Below are 22,104 nucleotides of genomic sequence, written 5' to 3' on the forward strand. Positions count from 1 at the left end.
AGAACTAATTTATCTTTCATTTGCTGTCCAATCTGTATTTTTTAGTCAAGTTTATGAATAGTTTTCGATTAGATTAGGTGCCTCTCCAAGACGGCGCCGGACAGATTGCTTGAAGTTTTGGCCACTAATCACATTGTATAACCACGATTTGTGCCGCTAAATATGCACATTTTCGAACAAACCCTATATGCATTGTGTAATATGATGTTACAGGACTGTCATCTGATGAAGAATATCAAGGTTAGTCAAAAATTATATATCTTTTGCCTGTTTGTTACGATCGCTAACCTTTGCTGCTGGTAAATGGTGTTGTGTTTCTGGCTATTGTGGTAAGCTAATATAATGCTATATTGTGTTTTCGCTGTAAAACACTTAGAAAATCTGAAATATTGCCTGGATTCACAAGATCTGTGTCTTTCATTTGCTGTACGCTGTGTATTTTTAAGAAATGTTTTATGATGAGTAGTTAGGTAATACACGATGGTCTCTGTAGTTATTCTAGTTGCTTTGGTGAGAGTTGTGATGGTGGCTGCAATGGTAAACTATGATTTATACCTGAAATATGCAAATTTTTCTAACAAAACATATGCTATACAATAAATATGTTATCAGACTGTCATCTGATGAAGTTGTTTCTTGGTTAGTGGCTATTTATATCTTTATTTGGTCGAATTTGTGATAGCTACTGATGCAGTAAAAAAATGGTGGAGTAAAAAAAAGTGGTGTCTTTTGCTAACGTGGTTAGCTAATAGATTTACATATTGTGTCTTCCCTGTAAAACATTTTAAAAATCAGAAATGATGGCTGGATTCACAAGATGTGTATCTTTCATCTGGTGTCTTGGACTTGTGATTTAATGATATTTAGATGCTAGTATTTACTTGTGACGCTATGCTAGGCTATGCTAGTCAGTTTTTTTACTGACGGGGGTGCTCCCGGATCCGGGTTTGGGAGGAACTAGAAGTTAACTTCCTAGCTAGCTGACTTTCACCTAGGTTGCCTCATCAATAGCCTGCTTTAAACAGATACCCAAATACCTACCAAATGTATTTTTAAATTTTTAAATCATAGTTGATTAGCTAGCTAGTTGGTTACCTAGTTTCTCTACTGAAAAACGTACCTCTTATTTTTGTCAGCCATCGTTCACCTTTCACTGTGACCTTTCATATCCATGGTCAGAAATCCGGTTCGAGAACATTCAAGTCGTGATTGGTCAAAAAACCTGACCAATTGTGTTTCAGTAGACTGCTACAGACAACAGTGCATATGGAAAGTATCAAGACCCCTTGACTTTTTCCATGTTTTGTTACGTTACAGCCTTATTCTAAAATTGACTAAATCGTTTTTTTCAACTCAGTCTACACAAAATACCCCATAATGACAAACAAAAACTGCTTTTTCAATTTATTAAACCCCCCCAGAAATATTTAATTTATGTAAGTATTCAGACTTTTTACTCATTACTTTGTTGAAGCACCTTTGGCAGCAATTACAGTCTCGAGTCTTCTTGGGTATGACGTTACAAGCTTGGCACACCTGTATTTGGGGAGTTTCTTCTCTGCAGATCCTCACAAGCTCTGTCGGCACAGCTATTTTAAGGTCTCTCCAGAGATGTTCGCTTGGGTTCAAATCCAAGCTCTCGCTGGGCAACTCAAGGACATTGAGACTGTCCTTGCATTGTCTTGGCTGTGTGCGTAGGGTCTTTTTCCTGTTGGAAGGTGAACCTTCACCCCATTATGAGGTCCTTAGCACTCTGGAGCAGGTTTTCATCAAGGATCTCGCTGTACTTTACGCCGTTTGTCTTTCCCTCTATCCTGACTTGTCTCCCAGTCCGTGCCACTGGATAAACACCCCCACACCATGATGCTGCTACCACCATTGTCACGGCATTCAAGAGAAGAAGATGAGGACCAAGGTGCAGCGTGGTGAGTGTTCATATTTAATAACAACCGAACACTAAACATGAAAATGACAAAATAATAATCGAAACAGTTCTGTCTGGTACAGATACGAAACAAAAAACAACTACCCACAAACACTGTCTGGAACAGGCTACCTAAGTATGGCTCCCAATCAGAGAGAACGATAGACAGCTGCCTCTGATTGGAAACCACACCAGGCCAAACACATAGAAACACAACAACATAGATAAAAGAACATAGACTGCCCACCCTAGTCACACCCTGGCCTAACCAAAATAGAGAATAAAAAGCCTCTCTATAGCCAGGACGTGACAACCATACTTTACTATAGGGATGGTGCCATGTTTCCTACAGACGTGATGCTTGACATTCAGGCCAAAGAGTTGAATCTTGGTTTCATCAGACCAGAGTATCTTGTTTCTCATGGTCAGAGTCCTTTAGGTGCCTTTTGGCAAACTCTAAGTGGGCTCTCAGTGCCTTTTTACTGAGGAGTGGCTTCTGTCTGGCCACTCTACCACAAAGGCCTGGTTGGTGGAGTGCTTCAGAGATCCTTGTCCTTCTGGAAGGTTCTTCCATCTCCACAAAGGAACTCTGGAGATCTGTCAGAGTGACCATCGTGTTCCTGGTCACCTCCCTGACCAAGGCCCTTCTCCCCCGATTGTTCAGTTTGGCCGGGTGGCCAGCTCTAGGTAGTGTGTTCCAAACTTCTTCCATTTAAGAATGATGGAGGCCACTGTGTTCTTGGGGACCTTCAATGCTGCAGACATTTTTGGTATCCTTCCCCAGATCTGTGCCTCTACACAACCTGTCTCTGGGCTCTAAGGACGATTCGTTCGACCTCATGGCTTGGTTTTTGCTCTGACATGCACTGTCAACTTATATAGACAAGTGGACATGATTTGGAAAGGCACACAATCTATTGAATTTACCACTGGTGGACTCCAATCAAGTTGTAGAAACATCTCAAGGAAGATTAATGGAAACAAGATGCACCTGAGCTCAATGTCAAGTCTCATAGCAAAGGTTCTGAATACACACATATATAAGGTATTATTATGTCTGACCATTTTTAGGGCCTTCCTCTGACAGCGCCTGGTATAGAGGTCCTTGATGGCAGGAAGCTTGGCCCCAGTGATGTCCTCGGTCGTACACACTACCCTCTGTAGCACCTTCCGGTCAGATGCCGAGCAGTTCCCATACCAGGCAGTGATGCAACCGTTCAGGATGCTCTCAATGGTACAGCTGTAGAACATTTTGAGGATCTGAGGACCCATGACAAATATTTTCAGTGTCCTGAGGAGGAAAAGGTGTCGTGCCCTCTTCACGACTGTCTTGGTGTGTTTGGACCATGATAGCTTGTTGGTGATGTGGACACCAAGGAACTTAACTCTCAACCCGCTCCACTTCAGCCTCCGCCGATGTTAATGGGGGCCTGTTCGGAACTCCTTTTCCTGTAGTCCACGATCAGCTCCTTTGTCTTACTCACATTGAGGGAGAGGTTGTTGTCCTGGTACCACACTGCTAGATCTCTGACCTCCCTATTGACTGTCTCATCGTTGTCGGTGATCAGGCCTACCACTGTTGTGTCGTCAGCAAACTTAACAATGATGTTGGAGTTGTGCTTGGCCACGCTTTCATGGATGAACAGAGAGTACAGGAGGGGACTAAACACGCCCCCCTGAGGGGCCCCCGTGTTGAGGATCAGCATGGCAGATGTGTTGTCACCCACCCTTACCACCTGAAGGCAGTCTGTCAGGAAGCCCAGGATCCAGTTGCAGAGGGTCGTGTTTAGTCCCAGGGTCCTTAGCTTAGTGTTGAGCTTTGAGGGCACTATGGTGTTGAATACTGAGCTGTAGTCAATAAACAGCATTCTCACGTCGGTGTCCTTTTGTCCAGGTGGGAAAGGGCAGTGTGGAGTGCGATTTAATATTTTGTCATCTGTGGTCTGTTTGGGCGGTATGCGAATTGGAGTGGGTCTAGGGTTTCCGGCATGATGGCGTTGTGAGCCATGACCTGCCTTTCAAAGCACTTCATGGCTACCTACGTGAGTGCTACAGGGAGGTTATCATTTAGGCAGGTTGCCTACACTTTCTTGGGCACTGGAACTATGGTCTGTTTGAAGCATGTAGGTATTACAGACTCGGCCAGGGAGAGATTGAAAATGTCAGTGAAGACACTTGCCAGTTAGTCCGCGCTTTCTTTGAGTACACGTGTTGGTAATCCATCTGGCCCCACGGCTTTGTGAATGTTGACCGGTAAGAACTTCTATTTTAGCCCTTGGCAACACAGAAGCTCGCAAGCAGTAATTGAATAACATAGATTTCAAAATGTATTTTGCAACGCTTGCACACGCGACACGAGCGGTCTGGTCCGCCTGTTACTCACATCGGCTGCGAAGAGAGTGATCATACTGTTGTCCGGAACAGTTGGTGCTCTCATGCATGCTTTAGTGTTGCTTGCCTTGAAACGAGTATAAAAGTAATTTAGCTCATCTTGTAGGTTTGTCACTGGGCAGCTCGCGGCCGGGTCTCCCTTTGTAGTCCGTTATATTTTTCAAGCCCTGCCACATCCGACGAGCGTCGGAGCTGGTGTAGTAAGATCCAATCTTAGTCCTGTATTGATGCTTTGCCTGTTTGATGGTTCATCTGAGGGCATAGCGGAATTTCTTATAAGCGGCTGGATTAGTTTCCCTCTCCTTGAAAGCGGAAGCTTTAGCTTGATGCGGATGTTGCCTGTAATCCATGGCTTCTAGTTGGGAAATGTACGTATGGTCACTGTGGGGACGACGTCGTCAATTTTATTTACCACGAAGGGCTCATTGAGATTTGAAATCTCTTTTTCAAGACCGTCCTGGATGCACTTACTGATGAAGACGGTGACTGAGGTGGTATACACATATATATATATAATATATATATTGATATATTGAGGTGTATATATACATATACCTCAATGCCATTGGATGAATCAAGGAACATATTTTAAATGGTGAGAGAAGCGCTACACCTGGTGGAGAGACGCTGTAAGACACAGAATTAGTTGCTTTATGCGTGCTGTACGTTACGTCATGACACGTCACAATTTAACATATAGCGTCAGAGGGGTCAGTTTTTTCAACTTTTCTTCAAAACTATTGAGCGACTACCATGTCAATCAATGCTTGAATAGAAATGTAGTTCACACCCCAGATTTTGATGTCATCACAGTTGCTACTGTCCCATTAGTTTTCATTGCAGCCTCGTTTGAATGTCGCTGTTGCGCAAATATGTACGGAATGGGGTTAGTCACAGTTACATGGTTGAAAATAGCTGCTAACGTTAGCTACCTTTCTGTCTGACAACGTGAATATTATAACATGTATAAAAACATTTGTACCAGTTCTGAAGACTGTTGATCAAATGGAATCGAGTTATCTTGTCCTTAACTGTTATCACATTGGCATCCACAGTCTCACATTTCCACTCTGTTGTTGGGTTGTCACTAGTTACCAAATCCACAAAGTAGAAATTGGTCACTAGATAACACAGCCACAAATTCTCAGAGCGGATGTTGATGCTACATCATCCCAGTGGCGATTACCAATGAGAGCTTTGGTTTCTGGGATATCGTGTTAAAATCTAGAAGAAACACTGCAATATTGTCAGGGGGGTCTCCAAAAAAAACTATAGGTTTAAGTGCCTTGTTGCAAACAAGAGCACCTATTGGTAGATGGGTGAAAAAAATTAAAAGCAGACATGATTCTGTATACTCATGGTTATCAATATTTCCTGCCAAAGATGCAGTAAGCACAATTAATATTATGCATTTTTAGGACTGACTAAGATGTACTTAGTTTTCACTATGCAACATGTTTATTTTTTTCCTTCCAGACTGATGGAATGTCCACTACCGAGTTTACAAATTATTCTGGATATCTCCCTTTGAAAGGCTTCCTGAGGCAGGTGATTTAGGAGAGCAGTTAGTAAGACTGTATACTATACAGTATTAAGGTACCCGGATCCAGTTGTTAACCTGTTAGGCGGGCTGTCCCGACATCGGTACACTTATGACAACATCCAGCTCAAGTGCAGGGCGCGAAATTCAAAATCAATTTTTTTTAAATATTTAACTTTCACACATTAACAAGTCCAATACAGCATTTGAAAGATAAACATCTTGTCAATCCAGCCAACATGTCCGATTTTTTAAATGTTTTACAGAGAAAACACCACATATATTTATGTTAGCTCACCACCAAATAAAAAAGAGGACAGACATTTTTCACAGCACAAGTAGGATGCAAGTAGCATGCACAAGCCAACCTAACTAACCTAGAACCAACCTAAATAACCTAGAAAAAACTACCTCAGATGACAGTCCTATAACATGTTACACAATAAATCTATGTTTTGTTCAAAAAATGTGCATATTTTAGCTATAAATCAGTTTTACATTACTGCTACCATCATAGCAACAGTCAGAAATCGCACGGGAGTAGCCAGAGAAAATACAGACACCAACGTCAACTACTAATTACACATCATAAAACATTTCAGAAAAATATATGGTGGATAGCTAATGAAAGACAAAGATCTTGTGAAAAGAGCCAATATTTCCGATTTTTGAAGTGTTTTACAGCGAAAACACAATATATCGTTATATTAGCTTACTACATTAGCTAGCACACAGCAGCACTGATTCTAGTCGAACGGTAGCATAGCACAGTTCGACAGATATATGAAAAAGCATCCCAAATTGGGTCCTTATCTTTGTTGATCTTCCATCAGAATGTTCTCCAAGGGGTCCTTTGTTCAGAAACGTCTTTATTTCGATCCAGAATGAACGATTTCCCTCTTGAATTAGCAAGCACACTGGCAGTGCGACGCTAACCTCTCCATCTTGACAAAATTCTTGCGTCGCATCACGTCTAAAGTCCAGAATAAATTTCAATAATATAATTAAACTATATTGAAAAAACATACTTTAGGATGATATTGTGACATGTATCAAATAAAATCGAAGCCGGAGGTCATATTCACCTTTAACGAGCGTTTTCCAGGAGCCAAGTACAGGTCCTACTTCGCGCCCAGAAAAAAAAAATAAAGTGCGCAAGTCTCACTCCAAGAGGTTGTGTTCAAACCCTGGACGAGATATTCAAGTCCTTTCTGCTCTCACTTCCGCATGACACCCAGGGGAAGGCGTATGACGTGTTTCTACAGTCCTAAGTGAGATGCCCTTTTATAGACAAGGTCTTGAAGAGAGACATCGATGTTGGAAATCTCACTTCCGGATAGGAAATGGGCTGTAAAAATAGTTCTGTTCCACTTAGAGAAATAATTCAAACGTTTTTAGAAACTAGAGACTGTTTTCTATCCAATAGTAGTAATAATATGCATATTGTAAGAGCAAAAATTGATTAAGAGGCCGTTTGAAAATGGGCACATATTTTCCAGTTTTTCAATACGCCCCCTGCAGCCATAAGAAGTTTTAAGGGAGCTCCCACATTAAGTAAGGCCTGGCCATTTTGCCCTGTTTTACCACACACGCCAGCATCCACACACAATGCACCCATTATGAATATTTGTTAGTTGTGTTAATACCGTGTTTGATTTATTGTGTGGGGTCTTTTTATGTGGTTTTAGTGGGTTCTTCACAGGTTAGAAAGGATGCACCTTAATCTTGTCAATATGGGGGCGCTGTTTTCACTTTGTAAAAAATCGTGCCCAAATTAAACTGCCTCGTACTCTATTCTAGATCGTACAATATGCATATTATTATTACTATTGGATAGAAAACACACTCAAGTTTCTAAAAGCGCACTTCCGGGTTGGAGCGAGTAGTCGCACTTCGCTTCGCTCCACAGGCAATATTACATTTCATTACAGTACAACGGTTTGATTTGTTTGATCTGAGCAATTTTTCTTAGCTAGCTACATAGCCGTCTTTGTATCAAAGATAATTGTGTAGTTTAGAGTAATTATCGAGGTTAGCTAGCCAGCTATTTTCGTCCTTCTAACGTAGTCAACACTGCTAGCTAGCCAGCTAGCCAACTTCTACCGAATAGCAGCACTGTAGAAACTATTACATTACAACGGAACGACTACTCAACCCTCCTCTCCTCCCTTTCTGCATCCTTTGACTCTCTATGTCCCCTATCCTCCAGGCCGGCTCGGTCCTCCCCTCCTGCTCCGTGGCTCGACGACTCATTGCGAGCTCACAGAACAGGGCTCCGGGCAGCCGAGCGGAAATGGAGGAAAACTCGCCTCCCTGCGGACCTGGCATCCTTTCACTCGCTCCTCTCTACATTTTCCTCTTCTGTCTCTGCTGCTAAAGCCACTTTCTACCACTCTAAATTCCAAGCATCTGCCTCTAACCCTAGGAAGCTCTTTGCCACCTTCTCCTCCCTCCTGAATCCTCCTCCCCCTCCCCCCCCTCCTCCCTCTCTGCGGATGACTTCGTCAAACATTTTGAAAAGAAGGTCGACGACATCCGATCCTCGTTTGCTAAGTCAAACGACACCGCTGGTTCTGCTCACACTGCCCTACCCTGTGCTTTGACCTCTTTCTCCCCTCTCTCTCCAGATGAAATCTCGCGTCTTGTGACGGCCGGCCGCCCAACAACCTGCCCGCTTGACCCTATCCCCTCCTCTCTTCTCCAGACCATTTCCGGAGACCTCCTCCCTTACCTCACCTCGCTCATCAACTCATCCTTGACCGCTGGCTACGTCCCTTCCGTCTTCAAGAGAGCGAGAGTTGCACCCCTTCTGAAAAAAGGTTTCAAGACTAGTCATTCAACTGAGACTGCTCTTCTCTGTGTCACGGAGGCGCTCCGCACTGCTAAAGCTAACTCTCTCTCCTCTGCTCTCATCCTTCTAGACCTATCGGCTGCCTTTGATACTGTGAACCATCAGATCCTCCTCTCCAACCTCTCCGAGTTGGGCACCTCCGGCGCGGCCCACACTTGGATTGCGTCCTACCTGACAGGTCGCTCCTACCAGGTGGCGTGGCGAGAATCTGTCTCCGCACCACGTGCTCTCACCACTGGTGTCCCCCAGGGCTCTGTTCTAGGCCCTCTCCTATTCTCGCTATACACCAAGTCACTTGGCTCTGTCATATCCTCACATGGTCTCTCCTATCATTGCTATGCAGACGACACACAATTAATCTTCTCCTTTCCCCCTTCTGATAACCAGGTGGCGAATCACATCTCTGCATGTCTGGCAGACATATCAGTGTGGATGACGGATCACCACCTCAAGCTGAACCTCGGCAAGACGGAGCTGCTCTTCCTCCCGGGGAAGGACTGCCCGTTCCATGATCTCGCCATCACGGTCGACAACTCCATTGTGTCCTCCTCCCAGAGTGCTAAGAACCTTGGCGTGATCCTGGACAACACCCTGTCGTTCTCAACTAACATCAAGGCGGTGACCCGTTCCTGTAGGTTCATGCTCTACAACATTCGCAGAGTACGACCCTGCCTCACACAGGAAGCGGCGCAGGTCCTAATCCAGGCACCTGTCATCTCCCGTCTGGATTACTGCAACTCGCTGTTGGCTGGGCTCCCTGCCTGTGCCATTAAACCCCTACAACTCATCCAGAACGCCGCAGCCCGTCTGGTGTTCAACCTTCCCAAGTTCTCTCACGTCACCCCGCTCCTCCGCTCTCTCCACTGGCTTCCAGTTGAAGCTCGCATCCGCTACAAGACCATGGTGCTTGCCTACGGAGCTGTGAGGGGAACGGCACCTCCGTACCTTCAGACTCTGATCAGGCCCTACACCCAAACAAGGGCACTGCGTTCATCCACCTCTGGCCTGCTCGCCTCCCTACCTCTGAGGAAGTACAGTTCCCGCTCAGCCCAGTCAAAACTGTTCGCTGCTCTGGCACCCCAATGGTGGAACAAACTCCCTCACGACGCCAGGTCAGCGGAGTCAATCACCACCTTCCGGAGACACCTGAAACCCCACCTCTTTAAGGAATACCTAGGATAGGATAAAGTAATCCTTCTAACCCCCCCCCCTTAAAAGATTTAGATGCACTATTGTAAAGTGGTTGTTCCACTGGATATCATAAGGTGAATGCACCAATTTGTAAGTCACTCTGGATAAGAGCGTCTGCTAAATGACTTAAATGTAATGTAAATGTAAAACCGTTGGAATTATATCTGTGAGTAAAACAGAACTCATTTTGCAGCAAACTTCCTGACAGGAAGTGAAAAATCTGAAATCGAGGCTCTGTTCCAGGGCCTTCCTATTCATTTGCTTGAAATCTATGGATATACATGCCCTTCATACGCCTTCCACTAGATGTCAACAGGCAGTGGGAGGTGGAATGGGGTGTCTAGCTTGATCTGAGGTCGAACAAGAGCTCTTGGAATGACGTGACCACTATTTCCTTTCTCTACCAAGGCGCGGGAAGGACATCAGCATTGGCTTCTGAAAAGCGTTCGGTATAGATGGCTAATATCTCCGGCTTTGATTTTATTTGATACATGTGATAATATCATCGTAAAGTATGTTTTTTCAATATAGTTTTATCAGATTATTCAACGTTTATCGGGAGTTTTGGAGTTTTCCGTTCTCTGCGTTAGGTGAAGATGGACATCTTCGCGCCACTTGGCTAGCTAAGGTTGCTAATTCGACAGGAGAAGAGGACATTCTAAAATTAAACAACGATTTATTCTGGACAAAGGACTCCTTGTACAAGATTCTGATGGAAGCTCAGCAAAAGTAAGAACCATTTATGATGTTATTTCGCATTTCTGTGGAAAAAGTTTAGTCGTATTTTCCTTCCTTTTTGCGGGCGCTGTCTCGCTATAACGTAAGCTGTTTGTTATGGTAAAGTTATTTTTTTAAATCTAACACGGCGATTGCATTAACCTGTTTTGGCTGCAGGGGCAGTATTGAGTAGCTCTGATAAAAGGTGCCCATTTCAAACGGCCTCGTACTCAATTCTTGCTCGTACAATATGCATATTATTATTACTATTGGATAGAAAACACTCTCTAGTTTCTAAAACCGTTTGAATTATATCTGTGAGTAAAACAGAACTCATTTGGCACAAACTTCCTGACCAGGAAGTGGAAAGTCTGAAAACTATTCTCTGTTCTAGGTCCTGCCTATAAATGGGCATGATACGTATTAGTATACATGCACGTCATACACCTTCCCCTAGATGTCAAGAGGCAGTGAGAGAAGAAATGGAGTGTTTCTTGGTCTGAGATGGAATAAATCCTCTTGGAATGACGTGTCACCCATTTCCTGTTTTCTGGAAAGCGCGAGGATGGAGCTGGAATTGCCTTCTGAAATGCTGTCGTTATAGGCGACTACTATCTCCGGCTTTGATTTTATTTGATACATGTGACAATATCATCGTAAAGTATGTTTTTTCAATATAGTTTTATTAGATTATTGAAATTTATTCGGGACGTTAGGTGTGTTGCGTTGTGTGCCTTTGTTCAGGAAGGAGAGATTCGCGCCACTTGGCTAGTGCGCTTGCTAATTCAAGAGGGAAAAAGGACGTTCTAAATCCAAACAACGATTGTTCCCGACAAAGGACCCCTTATACAACATTCTGATGGAAGCTCATCAAAAGTAGGATCCATTTTATGATGCTATTTCATATATCTGTCGAACTGTGTACTATTAGTTTTGCGCCCAGGTTTTGGGCACCCGCTCGCCATAACGTAAGCCTTATGTCGTAATGAAGTTATTTTTAGAATTCTAACACTGCGATTGCATTAAGAACTAGTGTATCTATCATTTCCTATACAACATGTATTTTTTAGTTATGTTTATGAATAGCTATTTGGTCAGAATATGTGTGTCAGAAAAAAGTGTCAGAAAAATATCCGGACGTTGTGGGAAAAATATGCTAAGTTAGCACAATGTATAACCACTGATTTCAGCTCTAAATATGCACATTTTCGAACAAAACATAAGTGTATGTATAACCTGATGTTATAGGACTGTCATCTGATGAAGCATATCAAGGTTAGTCAAAAATTATATATCTTTTGCTGGTTTGTTACGATCGCTAACTTTTACTGCTGGGGAATGGCTTTTGTTTCTGGCTATTGTGGTAAGCTAATATAACGCTATATTGTGTTTTCGCTGTAAAACACTTAGGAAATCGGAAATATTGTCTGGAATCACAAGATGCCTGTCTTTCATTTGCTGTACACTATGTATTTTTCAGAAATGTTTTATGATGAGTATTTAGGTATTTGACGTTGGTGTCTGTAATTATTCTGTCTGCTTTCGGTGCAATTTCTGATTGTAGCTGCAATGTAAACTATGATTTATACCTGAAATATGCACATTTTTCGAACAAAACATAGATTTATTGAATAACATGTTATAAGACTGTCATCTGATGAAGTTGTTTGTTGGTTAGTTTGGTTGGTTCTTGGTTAGTTAGGTTGGCTTTGTGCATGCTACCTGTGCTGTGAAAAATGTCTGTCCTTTTTTGTATTTGGTGGTGAGCTAACATAAATATACGTGCTGTTTTCGCTGTAAAACATTTTAAAAATCAGACATGTTGGCTGGATTCACAAGATGTGTGCCTTTCATTTGCTGTATTGGACTTGTTAATGTGTGAAAGTTAAATATTAAAAAAATATATATTTTGAATTTCGCGCTCTGCCTTTTCAGTGGAATGTGGGAGGAGTTCCGCTGGCGGAACGCCAGAGTCAGACAGGATAACCTGATGTTATAGGACTGTCATCTGATGAAGTTGGTCAAGGTTGGTGATTAATTTGATATCTTTTGCTGTTTTTTTGCGATCGCTACCTTTGCGGTGAATGAATGCGGTTGTGTGTTTGGCTATTGTGGTAAGCTAATATAATGCTATATTGTGTTTTCGCTGTAAAACACTTAAAAAATCTGAAATATTGGCTGGATTCACAAGATGTTTATCTTTCATTTGCTGTACACCATGTATTTTTCATAAATGTTTTATGATGAGTATTTAGGTATTTCACGTTGCTCTCTGTAATTATTCTTGCTGCTTCGGTGCTATTTGTGATTGTAGCTGCAATGTAAAACTATGATTTATACCTCAAATATGCACATTTTCGAACAATATATAGATTTATTGTATAACATGTTATAAGACTGTCATCTGATGAAGTTGTTTCTTGGTTAGTGACTAATTATATCTCTATTTGGTCGGTTTTGTGATAGCTACCTATGCGGTAAAAAAATTGTGAAAATATGCGGTTGAGTCTTTTGCTATTGTGGTTAGCTAATAGAAATACATATTGTGTTTTCGCTGTAAAACATTTTAAAAATCGGAAATGATGGCTGGATTCACAAGATGTGTATCTTTCATTTGCTGTATAAGGAGGAATCCGAGAAAGGATGCCGTATTATAACGCATTATTGACTTAGAACTATTGTGGTGCAAAGCAGTCAGTGGAAGAATCTCAATTGAATACTACTTGCATCGTCTCTCCCCGCCCCCTTCTCAAAACCCATTGGATGAGAAAGCCAGAGGGCACCGTGGTAGTTTGTATTTGAGTTTGTATTTCGTACCCAGACATTGTCAGAAAGACATTAACACACCATTTTAACGCTGTATAGTCTGACTGCAGCAGTGTTTGTTTTTCTTCCCTATATGAGTCCATTATTGACTGACCGTCTCAATTCGGTCTTATGTAGCAAAGTTTTTTTTTGTTGCATTGCATAAAAGTAGACTCAGAGCAAAACAAATTGTATATCATACACTGCATTTGAGTAACAATGGGAAAGTAAATCTTCTTTGAAAGTTGATTTAACAGGGCCCCGTGTGGCTCAGTTGGTAGAGCATGGCGCTTGCAACGCCAGGGTTGTGGGTTCGTTTCCCACGGGGGGCCAGTACAAAAAAAAAAAAAAAAAAAAAAAAAAAAAAAAAGTATGAATGTATGTACTTGTAAGTCGCTCTGGATAAGAGCGTCTGCTAAATGACTTAAATGTAATGTAAATGTAACTTGTAACCCCACTTTTGAGAAAATGGGCTCAACAGAGATAGTAGTGTAGTAAAGATTTCAAGACTAAAGTAGTAGTCTAGAATAAGGAAAAATTCCAGGTTAAAAAAACAGTCTAGTCCTTGGCCGATATCCTAATCTGACTTTGGTGCAAGTCATGTCGTATACCATAGTTCACATCCCACCAATCATTTCCACAAGTTCTCAAAAAATGAGTGAACCCTTAGTCACCTCATTTTGTTATAACATCTCTGGTCTGACAGAAGATAGCGTGAACCCCAGAATGCATTGTATGTCAACAAACATGGCTCCACACACAGCTGGTATTAGCTTAGCTCATCATAATCAGTGCCCATTACAATCTATGCAAGAATCAGAATCTATCACTTGTCACCGGTAATTGAAAATGTGAATAAAACAGTAAATATATAAATAATTTCCACACAAAACCTTTTCTGATAGTGATTTATTGATACAAGTTGCGAGTGCCGGCAGTCAATCACCTAACCTCTCATTCCCACTCTGAGCCATTCAGTGATGTTGTTTATGTATGTAGCTAGTGAGCTAAGCTGTAGCATTAGCAATGTCTTTCAAAAGGAGACAACTCACAAATGCGGAAATTCTGGAGATTTCTTACAATTCTGACAATGAGTCTGAGTACGAAAGTCAGGAATCAGATTCTGACAGTGAGAAGCTGCCCCCCAACCTTGTAGCCATTGAGAACCCTGATTCCGAGGACTCCTTGTCCTCTGACGAAGTCCCAGGTCCCTTTGAAGATGCTGGTGGTGATGGAGGCAGACCGACAGTGGATGAAATACAGGAGTTCTGTGGTAGCTGGAAGGCTGCCAGCCATTTCAGGCCTCCTGGCAAGGCTGTTTTCTTTGAGTCCCAGTCTGGAGTGCAACGCCCCTTGCCATTTCCATCTGAGGCAGAGTGCTTCAAGTTGTTTCTGACAGAGGATCTGGTGGGATACATAGTAGAGGAGACTGTTTGGGTTCGTTCCTTTCGTCCTTGTCAATCATTGGCTCAATGGTGAAGCATTATTGCAATATCTTTAATTAAATCATTCAAAAACCTTTATTAATGCAATTGCAGACAGAAGTTGACAATCAGGAACATATCACGCATGTTTCCGAGCAAGTTCTGCATCAAAGAAAAGGTCTGAAGTTGTTTTGTTAAACCCTGAGTCCAGTCCTGGTGATGTCACTACCTACGTCATTACCTTAACTCCTGAGACCAAAACCATGCCTATAAAGCTATATAAACAAGGCTTTTAGTGTTATCTAAAAACTTAGCAGTAAATGTCCACTCCCAAAAGTTGATTTATCATGGAATGTTTGACTAGTATTATCTCCTACACTCCCCTGCAGAGTTCTGTCTCAGTCACACATTTGTCAGAGGGGTCTCTTTTTAAAAGAGAGAGAACTAGAAAATAACTGTGGAACAATTCTAAACCTCTATAATGAATATATATTGTTAATCTGTAGTCTAGGACCATATATATGTAAGGAGGGAGGGGTCTTATAACCCCTCCCCTTCTATTAATACAACATAAGCATAATCAATTATTCTAATACATCAAACATTTTGGTACAGCCCTTATCATGACCCCTAGGTGAACCCGACAAGACCAATCGCTATGCCTTGGAGCTACAAGAGGAGAGCCAGGAGTGAGGGGGAAACTTGCTAAATGGGTGACAACCACAATTAGTGAAATGTATACCTTCGTGGTGACAGTCCTTCTCATGGGGATAGTAAAGAACTCCATAAGAGAATACTGGAGCACAGATCCCATGTTTGCAACTCCCTTCTTTGCCACCCTCTTTTCCCAAGACCGCTTCCTAGTTCTGCTGCGATCCCTGCATTTCTTCAACAATGCTACTGCCATCCTAAATGACCCGTTATACAAAATTAAAAATGTTCTTACCAGCCTGACATCAGCATTTGGTCGGGTCTTTGTTCCATACAAGGACATATGCATTGATGAGTACCTGATGTTAGGGAAAGGTAGGCTGGCGTTCCGTCAATATATTCCCTCCAAAAGGCACAGGTTTGGGGTCAAGCTCTTTGTCATGTGTGATGTCCTGGACAAATCCTGTCTTCACATTATAGTCTACACAGTGTCCACCACTGATATCCAACATTATGAGAGGCTTGGGGTGTCTGGGTCCGTGGTGATGACAATGCTGGCTCATCTCAGCAAGGGACACACTTTGTATGTGGACAATTGGTACAGCAGTCCCACACTATTCCAGCATCTGCTTTCCAACAGCACAGGGGCCTGTGGAACAGTCAGGTCAAACAGGGAAGGGGATGCCGGAAGATGCGGAGAGGGGAGGTGGAGTTCAAGGAGAACGGTCAACAGCTGGCAGTAAAGTGGCATGACAAACGAGACGTCCATGTCCTCTCTACTGTCCATACAGCCACCTGACGGGAAAGAGAAAGTTCAAACCAGACTGTGCGCTTGACTATAACGTCAAAATGGATAAGGTTGACATAATAAACTGCTTTTTTTGATGAACAGATAAGTGCTAGGGAAACTACCAAGTAGTATAAGAAGATATTTTTCCATCTGTTCGACACTGCTGCCCTCAATGGCAACATAGTTCACCACCAACTAACAGGTGAGATGATTACTGAACAATTCATTTTTTGTAATTGGACGTACAGTTCACATGCAGTTCCATTATGCAATTATAGTGACAATATCTCACCCACCTACCCACTGCCTCATTTTCCTCTCCCTTCCCTCATCCTCCCCACAGGTAGAGAAAACATGAGGGATCTGCTGGAGGAGTACCACACCACTGGAGGCCGTCCTGCTGCAGGCAATCCCCTACGCCTCACTGCACGCCTCACGCAGGCACTGCAAAGTCTGCCTGTCTGGCACCAGGAGAAGGAAGCAGAGGAGGGTTGAGAAAGTACATGTGTTTAGTTTGTGATATACCTTTATGTGTTTCATTGTGCTTTGGGGAGTACCATATGCTCAAGCACTATTGAGCACATCTGCAGCAATTACTGACTGACTTGACCGGTGATCTGCCATGATACTATGCCTTTAGATTTGTCAGGTGGAATTGCAGTTAATCAATCACTGCATGAATATGAAATATGCGTTATGCATATTCATGAGTAGTCAGTCTTATTGCATTTTCTTTTTCTCTGGTAAAACACGTTTTGTTGTTGTTCAACCACGACCCATACTGCAATAAAATAGACGACTATTACATATAGGCCTATGTGTTTTCTTGCTGTGTTTCCAGTAAAACTGTTCAGGAGTATAATGACTGCTTTTGTATGCTTCAATCTTCAGCTCCAAAGATGTCCAGCTCCAGTTATGATATTGGCAGATAATGTTCAATACTGTGTGTGGTTTCTGAAAGTACACAATAAAGAGGAATTATTAGAAATAAAAATACAACATCAGGATATAGCAATAAAACACTATTACAAAGAAGTAACATAACAACACTGCTATAAAAAAATTATATATTGCATTGACAAAATCATAAATATGAGTTATATAACAGTAAGAAACAGTAACTGTCGAGCTCCACAAAGGGGCAGAGCTGGTTAGATCTGAGCTATGCTAAACAGGCCAAATTAAAACAAATCATGGTCATAAAGGCCAGCGTAGCTTCAAAAGACAACACATGCTAATACTTCTCTGACACAATTAGCATTGTTTTACAGAGCTAATAGAAGAATGTAGCTAGCTACATAAGCGCGATTGAATAACACCATGAAGGTTATGAAATGAGTAACTTTACCTCGCGTGTCCACGGTTATAAGGAATATACAAATATATTATGCTCCATACATACAGTGAGCTACAGCAGAAATGACATATTACGTTATAATTGTTTCTATATGTCATGTTAAGGCACTTACTTTGATAGAAAAGCACAAAGTTATTATCATGTAGTAATGAAAACAACAATGAAGGCGGAGTGGGCACCAGCCTGAAAATGTGAAAAGGTGTGTGCAGGACCTGTTCTGACTGGAGAATCACAAATGTGTGCATACTTGATCTCCGGAAACAAATGGGGAAGTTTTCCGGCTCAGTAATGCCTAAAAGATTAATTGTCCGCAAAAGTGAAATTCGTAACATATCATACGATTAGCAAATTGTACGAATTGCAGTTCGTAACATAATGTACGAATTGAAATTCATAACATATATATACATATACACACCCCTTCAAATTAGTGGATTCGACTATTTCAGCCACACTCGTTGCTGACAGGTGTATAAAATTGAGCACACAGCCGAGCAATCTCCATAGCCAAAAATTGTCAGTAGAACAGCCTTACTAAAGAGCCATGTGGCTTTCAACGTGGCACCTTTCCAACAAGTTAGTTCGTCAAATTTCTGCCCTGCTAGAGCTGCCCCGGTCAACTGTAAGTGCTGTTATTGTGAAGTGGAAACATCTGTGAGTAACAACGGCTCAGCCGCGAAGAGGTAGGTCACACAAGCTCACAGAACAGGACAGTTGATCGCTGAACCACGAAGCACGTAAAAATTTGTCCTCTGTTAAAACACTCACTACAGAGTTCCAAACTGCCTCTGGAAGCAACGTCAGCACAATAACTGTTAGTCGGGTGCTTCATTAAATGGGTTTCAATGGCCAAGCAGCCACACACAAGCCTAAGATCACCATGTGAAATGCAAAGCATCGGCTGGAGTGGTGTACAGTGCTTTGCAAAAGTATTCATCCCCCTTATTGTTTTTCCTATGTTGCTGCATTACAACCTGTAATTTAACCTCTTGAAGCTAGGGGGCAGAATGTTTTTTTATTTTTTTAAATAACGTTCCCAAGGTAAACAGACTATTTCTCAGGCCCAGATCGTAGAATATGCATATAATTTACAGATTAGGATAGAAAACACTCCAACGTTTCCAAAACTGTCAAATGTTGTCTGTGAGTATAACAGAACTGGTTTTGCAGGTGAAAACCTGAGGAAATCCAACCCGGAAGTGCCTTTTTAAAAGCTGAAAAGTGGTGCGTGCATATGTGTTCACCCCCTTTGCGATGAAGCTCCTAAATAAGATCTGGTGCAACCAATTACCTTCAGAAGTCACATAATTAGTTAGATTGCACACAGGTGGATTTTATTTAAGTGTCACATGATCTCAGTATATATACACCTGTTCTGAAAGGCCCCAGAGTCTACCACACCAGCAAGCAAGCGGCACCACCAAGCAAGCAGCACCATGAAGACCAAGGAGCTCTCCAAACAGGTCAGGGATAAAGTTGTGGAGAAGTACAGATCAGAGTTGAGTTATAAAAAAAATCTGAAACATTGAACCTCCCACAGAGCAGCACTAAATCCATTAAAGAAAATGGAAATAACATGGCACCACAACAAACCTGCCAAGATAGGGCCACCCACCAAAACTCACGGACCAGGCAAGGAGTGCATTAAAACTTCTTGACGCACGGATCCCTTTCGCGGGATCATTTTCATCAACAACTGCTAAATTGCGGAGCGCCAAATAAAAATAAAATGCTAAAAATATTTAGATTCATGAAATCACAAGTGCAATATAGCAAAACACAGTTTAGCTTGTTGTTAATCCACCTGTCGTGTCAGATTTGGAAAATATGCTTTACAGCGAAAGCAATCAAAGCGTTTGTGTGAGTTTATCGATCACTAGTCAAAACATTAAAAACACCTAGCAGCAGTGTAGATTGGTCACGAAAGCCAGAAAAGCAATAAATAAAAAATGCTTACCTTTCAGGATCTTCAGATGTTGGCACTCACGAGACTCCCAGTTACACAATAAATGTTCCTTTTGTTCTAAAAAGATAATTTTATATTCAAAAACCTCCATTTGTTTGGCGCGTTATGTTCAGTATTCCACAGCCTTAGACAGGTCATCAAGGCTTGACGAAAATCCAAAGAGTATCCGTAAAGTTCGTAGAAACATGTCAAACGTTTTTAATAATCAATCCTCAGGTTGTTTTTAACATCAATAAACGATAATATTTCAACCAGACTGTAAACTATTCAATCCTGGAGAGAAAGAAAATGTCGAGCAAACAGTGTCGAGATCATCAACTAATGGAGGGACATCCGTGTATCCACTGACGCGTTTTGATAAATCTCGCTCATTTTTCAAAATAAAAGCTTGAAACTATGTCTAAAGACTGTTCACACCCTGAGGAAGCCACAGTAAAAGGAATCTGGTTGATACCCCTTTAAATGGAAGAAAGACGGTCCAGGAAACACAGATAAATAAAAAAATATATATATAACTTCCGGGTTATATTTTCTCAGGTTTTCATCTGCAGAATACGTTTTGTTATACTCACAGACAATATTTTGACAGTTTTGGAAACTTTGGAGTGTTTTCTATCCTAATCTGTAAATTATATGCGTATTCTACGATCTGGGCCAGAGAAAATGTCCGTTTACCTTGGGAACGTTAATTTAAGAAAAAAAAGAATTCTGACCCCTAGCGTCAAGAGGTTTAACAAACAATGCTTTAAGAAGGTAAGAAAAACATTTAAAATAAGTGTTAAGTAAAATTTGAAAATAGAAAATAAAAGTACAAAGAATTAAATAGCAGCAGTAAATTAACAAGCTAGGCTATATACAAGTGGCAGTGGTACAGAGTCAATGTGCGGGGGCACCGGTTAGTTGAGGTAATTGAGGTAATAAACTCAGCAAACAAAGAAAGGTCTCTTTTTCAGGACCCTGTCATTCAAAGACAATTCATAAAAATCAAAATAACTTCACAGATCTTCATTGTAAAGTGTTTAAACACTGTTTCCCATGCTTGTTCAATCAACCATAAACAATTAATGAACATGCACCTGTGGAACGGTCGTTAAGACACTAACAGCTTACAGACAGTAGGCAATTAAGGTCATAGTTATGAAACCTTAGGACACTAAAGAGGCCTTTCTACTGACTCTGAAAAACACCAAAAGAAAGATGCCCAGGGTTCCTGCTCATAGGAGTGAACGTTCCTTAGGCATGCTGCAAGGAGGCATGAGGACTGCAGATGTGGCCAGGACAATAAATTGCAATGTCCTTACTGTGAGACGCCTAAGACAGCGCTACAGGGAGACAGGACAGACAGCTGATCGTCCATCCTACCCATGCTAGATTACGGAGACATCATTTATAGATTGGCAGGTAAGGGTGCTCTCGAACGGCTAGATGTGCTTTACCATTTGGCCGTCAGATTTGCCACCAATGCTCCTTATAGGACACATCACTGCACTCTATACTCCTCTGTAAACTGGTCATCTCTGTATACCCGTCGCAAGACCCATCGGTTGATGCATATTTATAAAACACTCTTAGGCCTCACTCCCCCCTATCTGAGATATCTACTGTAGCCCTCATCCTCCACATACAACACTCGTTCTGCCAGTCACATTCTGCTAAAGGTCCCGAAAGCACACGCATCCCTGGGTCGCTCGTCTTTTCAGGTTGCTGCAGCTAACAACTGGAACGAGCTGCAACAAACACTCAAACTGGACAGTTTTATCATAATCTCTTCATTCCAAGACTCAATCATGGACACTCTTACTGACAGTTGTGGCTGCTTTGCGTGATGTATTGTTGTCTCTACCTTCTTGCCCTTTGTGCTGTTGTCTGTGCCCAATAATGTTTGTACCATGTTGTTTGCTGCTGCCATGTTATGTTGCTACCATGTTGTTGTCATGTTGTGTTGCTACCATGCTATGTTGTCATGTGTTGCTGCTTTGCTATGTTGTTGTCTTAGTTCTCTCTTTATGTAGTGTTGTGTTGTCTCTTGTCAGGATGTGTGTTTTGTCCTATATTTATAACAAATGTTTTATTTTTAATCCCAGCCCCCCACGGCTTGTACTCACCACCAACCGCGGATTGTTTGTTTGTGGACTGATTCTTAGATAGTGTGCTCACCGGTCACGTGTGCATAGTTATCCAGCAGATGCACCCGCTCAGTAATTAGAATCTTCTGGTGAGGGTTCATTTTGATTTGTTGAATGTTTCTGTGATATTATGTCCTGAGATATTGAAATACATTGGCCATTAATATTTGAACTATTTAAACAGCCCCCGTTCCCGCAGGAGGCCTTTTGCCTTTTGGTAGGCCATCATTGTACATAAGAATTTGTTCTTAACTGACTTGCCTAATTAAATAAAGGTTAAATTAAAAAATAAACAAACAATCAGATAACTGCAGGGCTGGCATATTCAAGTTATGGCTCTGCTGGAGGTTAATGAAAATTACACCTTCGCC

Source organism: Salvelinus namaycush, chromosome 8, assembly GCF_016432855.1.
Source record: "Salvelinus namaycush isolate Seneca chromosome 8, SaNama_1.0, whole genome shotgun sequence".
NCBI lineage: Eukaryota > Metazoa > Chordata > Actinopteri > Salmoniformes > Salmonidae > Salvelinus > Salvelinus namaycush.